The 9,387-nt window shown below is 37.4% G+C and overlaps 1 pseudogene across 1 annotated transcript; it reads right to left on the bottom strand.

Annotated features, from left to right (window-relative positions):
* Positions 1-399: 399 nt before the first annotated feature.
* On the bottom strand, positions 400-979 carry LOC308432462 (RWD domain-containing protein 4-like; annotated as a pseudogene). Its single transcript has one exon. The product of its transcript is annotated as an RWD domain-containing protein 4-like (transcript).
* Positions 980-9,387: the final 8,408 nt, after the last annotated feature.

The following is a 9,387-nucleotide window of genomic DNA, read 5'->3' as shown; positions in this document are numbered from 1 at the left end:
TGCTTATTAGTAAGGGTCGTGCCTCAGAAGGCCAGAGACTTGGAACTGGGCTCTGCTGAACTGAGAGTTCAAGCCCAGCTTTGTTTGCCCTTAAAAATTATTATATCACTTGGGTCAGATGCTTAAGTTACCATGGACTTCACTCCGTGGGGCCATCCAATAGGGATGATACTCAACAGCTCCAGAGAGTACTCTGACAACCACACTTTGACCTTTTATTAAGGCAAGTTTGTCAAGATAATTTAGTACAAAAACCCCTTCATGGACTTTTTGCTTATATTTTTCAACACACACACACAAGAAGATGTCCCGTAAAAAGCTACTGATTACCATAAAAGTAAGGAGGGCTGCTACACCGGGCGGCTTCGAAGGCTGCTCTTGCTTTGTCTGCAGGTGCTGCTACTCATCATCTTTAGAGCCAGTTTTGTTTGCTTAAATGCTTCACGACGTCAACCCAGTTCAGCCTCGAGGGAGTTCCCCTTTGTGATACTGTTTTGTCTGCCAGCTTGCGTTTTGGAGTTTTGGAAAGCTGTTCTTTCTTGTCCTTTTTTCTTTTTTACTTGATGGGGCTGGGCTGGGAGGTTCAACCGAGATGACACTGGCTATAGGCGTTGTAGAATTTCCAAGAAGATGGTTCCTCCATGAACTGCTCTTTGTTGTCCTTAGCAAACTCGAATAATGTATAGGTCATGGCTGTGCCAAGATTTACTTCTACTGCTTCCTGCAGTTTGTCCGAGATACCATGTTTTACAGACAAGCAGATGGTATTGTATAAAAAAAGGTGTTCATAGATATGGCCGGAGGTATTTGGGGGTATGTCTCTATCCAGGAGCTCTCTATCAGGAAGGCTTTGGGGGTCGCCATCTTCACCTATCCTATATTTAAATGAAGCTGGACTTAATTCCAGGAAACTTTCATATTCTTCATAAATAAATTGTCAAGCTTCTAGTTCCATTTCCTGGTCCTCTTTGGTACCCATTACGCAGGTAGAAAGCGTTCACTATTTCGAAGAACGGGTGGGCAGTGAGTGAAAGGCTGGGGCACCCCGTTTCTATGCCTCGGTCTAGGGAAACCCTCCTCCCAGCCATGGATATGACCTTCTGTGCTCCCAATCCCCCGGAGCACCAAGCAATCCTGGCAGTCAGCTGTGGGTCAAGAACCCAGGATCGAGGTAGGTGTTAGCTGGAATCAGCATCATGTTAAGGTACACCCAGAACTCTGACCCAAACCTTTAAATTTATATACTGATTGCCAATATATAGTTTATGGTTTACAATTGCTTGAAATTGTTCCATTTTTAGATAATGCTAATTTTTGAGTTTTGCAATTGTTTATACAAATACAACTTAATTTGAGAGAACTTACGGTCTCATATTTTATAGGATATTTAACAGATACTGGGTTGGCTGGATTCCTTAGGAAAGGCAATGCTACAGCAGACAGATTATAATCTCATTTTTTCCCATCAAAATAGTTACTACAGCCTGAGACAACAATTTGATATTTCTAGAGAATGTGGAAATCAATAATAAACATTTGTCCTAAATATCTTCAATTTCTTTCTATATCACATAGTGATGTTAACCTTCGAGGAATTATAGCTAAGCAATTATGGAAAATAGAAATTACTCATATTTCTAATTTTAGAAAATTAAAATTTTTTTTGAATATTAACACCTTTTCCGGCTGTCTACATTCAACTGCTATAACTGGAGAAGCAACTAAAAGTGTATATTCTCTGGACACTTGTGCCCTCTGTTCGGTGTTCTTAACAGTTGACCCGTCCAGCAGGTCAGGTTATTCAGGGTCCTGAAGAGGCCTTCATCCTGAAAGTCTTGGAGGTGAGAGAGAAAGGAAGCCAAGAGCATAAAGAATGATACAGAGTCAGTCTGGATGATGTCAAGGCTTCATTGAGGATAGAATGCTTACAGCTTATATAGGCTTAAGCAAGGGGAAGGCAGAATGCAGTGGAATTTTACAAAATCTTTAGAACACAGAAGAGGATGGTGCTGTGGTCTAGCGCCAACAGTCTCGTGTTTTTTCTGGAACATCCTGTTTTGTCACCTGGCAGTTATTTTTGGCAGGGCCCATTGTGGTGTTTCCGGGAAGGCTCAGGCGAAAGGTCAGGTTCCCATAGGAGGGGTTGCAGCTGCTCACAGGCTGCTGTGTCAAGATGGCTGTAGTTTGGCTATTTTCTTAGCCATGGCTCCCCACAAAGAATAACGCTGATTCCATCTCTATTGAAGTCAGAGAGTGCTTGCAAAATGTCCAAATGACATTAGAAAGAGCTTATTTGAAATGTACAGATTGTTCAATGCCTTTACAATTATTGGTATTCCATCTGATGATATTCCAGCAAGAGTATTTTAGCAACAAGGGCCTATTTTATGGGTACATTTATAAGCCTCACCTTTGAAAATTGTTATTTCTTACCCCCAAGCTGTTAATAATTTAATTCTTACAGTACAAAAATAGTAGTACAGACCTTTGGAAAAGAGCCAGAGGTTATCGTTACACCTTATGCTAAAGAGCAAGTGTGTTTTTTAGCACAAACTCATATAGATTGGGCTATATTTTTATGCAGTACTATTAGTGAACTTTATTTATTAGATAACCATTATCCTGCTAATATTTTTTTAAGACCATCCCATTTTGTTTCCTAAGGTGGTTTCCTCTATCCCTCTTTCCCATGCTAGGTTAGTTTTTACAGATGTATCATTTAGTGGCTTTGCTTCTATAGTATGTGAAGAGATTCATGAAACCTATCAAGTAGCAGTTAAAACTGCTTCAATGGCTGAAAGTATGGCTATGCAATTTGCTTTGAAGAGGTTTCCAGAAGAAGCCCTAAATATTTATACTGATAGTCCTATGCTGCTCAAATTTTGCTGCCTTTAGAAATTGCTGCTTATATTGCCCCTGTGTCAGCAGTTCTTGATCAGTTATTGAAATTGCAGACTTTGATTTGGCAAAGAAAATTTCCTATATTTGTCGGGCACATTAGAGCTTATACTGCCTTTCCATGGTTTTGAAAAGAAACTGGCTTGCAGATGTGTACTCTGATTCTTGCCCAAACCAGAGGAATGTTGACTGCAGCGGTTATCAGTGCTGTTTCAGCAGCTGTTTTTGCAGCTACAGTTTTTGAGAGTGCCCTTCCCCACCTTATTGCCACAGGTGGAATTTTCTGGAGAAGCAGCTGAGGCCCTCTCCACTTAAATTAATTTGAAATCATTCATTTAATTGGATATGCATTCAATAGGGTGTATTAAATTTGAATTAACAGATGGTACTGCTACAGGAACAACTCCTTGTGTTTTGAGAGGCTCATAAAACTGTGCTAGTACCACAGTTCTGGGCATATAAGCCCTTAAAGCAGCCTTGGTATATATTCATGTTGCTTAGGCAAAAGACAAGCCCAGAGCCAAGCTGTCAGTCGGCAGACTATTGATAAGCAACTCTACAGCTCAAGCTCCATTGAACATGAATAAATTAGGCAGCCAGAGATGGAAACCACCCCCCTGTGGGGTGTGTGTGGAGGGTAATAGTAGACCAGTGCCCACTTCCCCCACCCCCAGCGTGGGCTCCTCAAAGATGGGTAAGACAAGTGCTGATATCCGTAGGGACCTAATGCAGGTGCTAATTTATAAAATAATTTTGGGGGAGATGTTAGAAGCCATGCTTTCCCTTATCAGCTAAGGATTAGATGAACTGCATGAACTGCACTCTTGAATGCCTAGACCTCGGTAATAGGACACGCCCTCCATTCAAGTTTAGATGGGCCCAGTCACAAGCTACTCCACACCTGTGTTCCTATGCAGGTTACAGACTTAACCCAGGGCTTCCACCAACAGCTAGGTAATTTGCATACTGCCTTTAAGTATATATCTTAATAGCTGGATTTCAGAGAGGGGAGTGTAAAACGGTATATTCTTGTAACACGAGTAATCGAGTCATGCTTTTCTTTTAAATCCTCAGGCCTTTGCCTGATTCTGAGTAGCTGTTTGTGGTGCAGGTTCCACAATTGGCCTGTGTTCCTTTAGTAGGCTTGAGGCCTGTGGACTTTTCCCATCCACTTTGGTATGTTTACCATCGCTGCCATTGTTAAATTTAACGGGTCCATGTAGAAAACACTCCCATACCTAAGCCTCATGGCACATCATGTAAGAGGAGGTATAAAAATGGTAAGGAAATTTGATGTCAGACCTTGTCTCTTACTAATGCCAAAGTTTACAACCAGAAGTTATACACATAATCTTATGTAACACTCTGAGAAACAGCTTGAAATAAGGCCATTGTCTCCACTTTACAGCCTATAGAAGCAAGACTTAGAAAAATCAACTAACTTTCTGAGAACCAGGAAATTATAATGATGTGAGGTCAAATTCAAGTAACTATTCCTTGAAGACTCCTTAGGCTAACTATAGTCCCTCCATTTCTATGTAGCAGTAACATAATCATTGCAGTATTCCTTTAACAAGTGAGACTGGATTATTTATATCATAGCTTTTATCTGTGCTCCAATTTTTTTCTTAGAGAACAAACAGGGCTTTTAAATTTATAATATTTTCCAAATGCTTTTGCTGTTGACTCAGAGGAAACAGTCTTTTACAGTTTAAAGTCGTATGACTTTTTAAAAAACTAATCATATTTTCAAATACCATGTTTATAGGAAGGTTTTGCTGGTTTGTGTTTTTTTTTTTTATTTTTTATTTTTTTAGAATAGTAAACTATAATGGAGTTTATATTGTTATTAAACTCAACTATAATTTTCATATGCCTTTAAAATCTGATTCAGTTCTGTAAAATTTATCTGTAAAAGGGAACAGAAATAAAAATCTTTAAATAATTGTAAAACGTCAGATATAGCTTAAGTTTTCTATACAGTTGAGTTTTTTTTAGTTTCCTATGATTACTTTCTTTCCTTTTTTTTTTTTCCCCCTCTGGCAACATCTACCTTGAATCAGAGTTTTTGGCACAAAAATGATATATTCTTTTATAGAATTCTTGCTCATCTAATTTTTTTTAGAAATTAAAATATGGACTGTTCAATTTTTTAAAGGCAATCTTAAATTTCAATCTCAATGTTTCTGCAAATCTTTACCAGAACTATCTGGATGACCTTTACTAGTGTGCAACATTGGCATAATATTCTGTGCAGACTCTGAACTTAATAACTCTAAAGAGTAAGAGGGTATACAGGTGAAAATTCCCTAAAGTAACTTGAATGTCATACAATCAGATGGCTTAGTTATGTGTGTAAACACTAATCAAATGGCTTAGTTATGTGTGTAAACACTAATATGATCACTTAAACAAAAAAAAAAAAATCTACTCAAAGAAAGCAATGGCTCGTCCAGGTTTATTGTGTAAACTAACAAAGGCAGGTAAACACAAATGGAAGTCACCTGCATCTAAACCCCTGCAAGAAAATACAACACAGTGATTTCTCAGATTCTCACTTAATTGTATATTCTTATATAAGCCAGAGTAGTCTTGAACGCTTTATAATCAGGAATACTTCTGTCTGGCACCAAATAAACAAACCACCAGGGCTTGTCAAGAATTAGAGAACTTTTCTGTGATCAGTAGACTTATATTGTTGCTGAGCGACTTTCCTCAGCTATACAAGAAAGCAGGGGAACCACAAAAGACTGGTATATGATAAGTAAAGAAAGCATCCCCTGACACAGTACGTGGGGCACTGACTTCTTTGCTAGCAGCTGATTTTTTGAGTACTCTCCTATATACCTAAAAATATATAAGGAGGTAGATTATATTATATAATTCTGGAGAGTTTCATGAGACCAATATTTTAAAGTATAAAAACACTACAATTTCATGTCTTTTTGCTACCTTGGTAAGAAATTACTTTCTTGCAGATCTGGTGGCACATGACCATAAATTCAGCACTCGGGAGGGATGGTAGGGCATTCAGAGCCAGCCTGATGTACATAGTAAGTTTCAAGGATCTAGACTTACCCAGAAAGATCCAGTCCCTCTACACACCCCTAAAAAAGGAGAAACTTTTCAAATCCCCATTAGGTACACCTTCCTATACAATGCCTTTTTAATTAAGTCAGCGTTTCTCCACATTTTTACTCAATTTCATGCAGAAATACAAAAAAATATATAAACAGATTATAATGTTCTCCTGTTTACATTAAAATGTGTTTTAAAACCTAAGGATGCCATATGGAAATATTTAATGCTTCATGTTATGTTAAGTCACTGGAACCACTGTAAGAAAAGACCCAATAAAATTTGTTTGATAAAACTGTTTTTATATCTCCTTTTCAAAACCATCTGAAATACCAGGTAGATATTGTGTTCCATACTTTTGTTATTAGCACTACTAGAGAGCTACTTGAAAAAATTGTTATCCCTCCACTTTAGACTCAGCCAAGTATCATATGATGGGAAGAGGTGGTTGGTAAATGTGTTTTAGATTACCCAGGAGCACAGAATTCTTAACTTCTCGATTTATTCTTAAAGGGTTATAAGCCACAGACTTCATTACCCCTAAGACTAAGAAGTCTCTCTCCTCTCCTCTCTTTCCTGCAGACACTGAAAGACAAAATAAAGAAAGATCATTTCTGATGTTGAATTGTTTACAGTTACTTTTATTTATAAGTGATGAAGACTCAACCAGAACAATATTAATTGACATGTCCTCAATTAGACCCAAACTAACACATATCTTAAAATTAGAACAAGGAAATGTTGGATTTTCTAAGTCTGTTTTGTTTCAGCTGGTATTTACTTGAATAAATTTAATCATTGTTTAGATATTTAGTAGGTTTAGACTATTTTGGTTTCTGTTTGTTGATCTTCTGGCAGTACTTCATGGACTTTCTGTAGAGTCTGGGGTTTAATTCAATCTAAGGGGACATATTACATGGTCTCTTGAATGATCTCATTGAGAAATGGACAGATGAAATCAACACTTCCTTGCTTTCCCAGGCTCACTTTTGCCATCCTTTGCTACCATCTGTACTACCAGCTCAAATTAAATTGAAAATTAAAATAGTGAATGCATTGCTTTATTTTACAAAAACAGGCTCAGGTTTCCACAGTAACAAATAGTCTAAATGTCAGTCTACTTTAGTATGATAGGTTTGTCTGTGCTAACTCTGGTTTGAATTCTATCTCCGTATGGTGGTAGGTGGGTGACTAGTCAATGGAGTCACTGAGTTATGAAACTCATCGTGTTTGTTCTAGATTCCAATTTTTAAGTATGTAGAGAGGATAGAGCTACCTACCCACTGGTGAAAGCTTCAGTGTGGCTAAAGAAGAGCTAAAAGAAAAAAGTGATAATAAAAACTCAAGGAAATAAACTTTCTGTTTTATACAAAGAACATGGGTGTGATTGTTTAGGTTTTGGATCTCAATGTAGTCTTCTAAGTATGTAACAAAGCTCAGGGTCCCACTGTGTTTAAGAGCTAAAAACAAATTTTCTTTCTGAGTTGTTACACAACCATCATTAGTATCCTTGGATAGGGACTAAGCAGAAGTATTAAATGGTTAAGATCACATTAAAAAGCCTAGATAAGAAGTTCCTTATGACAGCTTAGTTCCCACGTTCCCATTCTGTGCTGAGTCTTCCAAAAGAGTTTGCTTTTCTGTCCAGAATCAGAGCATGAGACGGAAGCTAAGCTTTATACTTCTTTCCCAAGACAAAGCCTGATGTTGTTCTTCACTGTCTGCTGGACATATGGACTTTCCACACTGATGTTAAATCAGTCAAGAGGCATCTGAGAGCACACACTTTCATCCTAAAGTAAATGGGTTTTTATACCTATTTGCTTTGGTGCAAACACATGGAAACTATTATTTTTCCGATTCTGAAACTGGATGTGCTGAATAAACTCTGCTTTCTGTGGTGTGATACCAGAGTCCTTAGCAGAGGGATGGCTGAATTATACACTGGGAAGTGAAGGGTTTTTATAATAACAGAACTACTTTTTCTAAAACGATGGTTGCAGCATTTCCTGAATATAGAATATGTTCTTGAAAATCACAACAGTCTTATAAGCTGAAGGGCCTATAACTTGTGTGCCCTTTATTGTGTGACTCATGGGGTCCTTATTTGTTTCCTCCTGGGAGCCATAAGAAATATGCAAAACTCCATGATGTCAATGCTGGGTATTCACATGGGCAGGCCACTGATGTGGCTTCCAAGGCATTTCAGAGACTCACGAGCATCTACCATATGACTGATCTAAGACATGTGAACATTAATCTATGCAAAACCAAAATGTTATGATGTGGGCATTAATGTATTTATGTGAACAATGTTCAGGTCTTCATTAGCTAAACACTGACTTCTGATGGGAATCCAAATTTTGGTCCTCCTACGCTCCACAGTATCTCCAGCATCACAAACTTCTTGGCTCATAGTAAGCAGATCATTAAATAAATTAATTGGTTCAAAAAAAAAAGAAGTTCCTTATGACAAGATGAAATAGCATGTCAACCATGGACTAGGCAACAAAGCTTATTTTAAGAGTGTTTGCTCAATAACCCAGAACAATTCACAGGCTATATGAAGCTCAAGAAAAACAAAAACCAAAGGCCAAAAAAAAAAAAAAAAAAAAAAAAAAAAGAGCCTCAGTCCTTGTTAGGAAAATAAATAAATGTATAGCACCCTCTCAGAGTGTGGTACACCTGGACTTTAAATCATTAATAATCCAAGAGCTAAAATAATAGCTTTGTGGCAATATTTGGTATTCACAGATCATTATGCTTAATCTATACTCAACAAGAAATCTGTTTCCATGTTACATTCTGTCCTACATGTACTTCATGCTTATGGTAACTAATGCGATTTCAATGCATGCTATAAAATCTCTAAAAGAATTAAGTACTGACAAAAATATTTATATAATGTTTTGCCAAAATGTCTTTAAAAAGCTGTATATGTATCTATTTTAAAAAGAAGTGGTAAAAAATAAAGGGGGGGAGGGGTGTTTGCTCATCTGTACATAAGAATTTCCATGGAGACAGAGCACACTGTACAATCTGGAATATAAACTTAATTTGTAGACAATACTTGCTGTTGTTTGTACACTGATTTTCTCAGAAGAAACTACTATGTTCTGCACAAACATATACAGGTTTCTTCTGAATTATGTCTTGGATGGCAGTAATCAATTGTTTGGGGCTTCATCTATTCTTGCCCTGTCACAGTCCCTATTGGAAGGTACAGAGAAAGTCAATGTTTCTTTCATCTCTTCAGTGTGATATTTCTGGAGGGAAAAAAATATTTGAGTCAATGTGATTGAATGCAGAATTATTTGCTGAATGTCTGCTGTCATTGATTTTTCTTCTTACTGAGACTGTATCCAAAGGAAATCATTCTCAAAAACTATATGACCAATGATATGGGCTTCA

This window comes from Micromys minutus (assembly GCF_963924665.1).
Source record: "Micromys minutus genome assembly, chromosome: 18".
Lineage (NCBI taxonomy): Eukaryota > Metazoa > Chordata > Mammalia > Rodentia > Muridae > Micromys > Micromys minutus.
The sequence above is the reverse complement of the archived record's forward strand: the minus strand, read 5'-3'. Positions and strand labels throughout refer to the sequence as shown.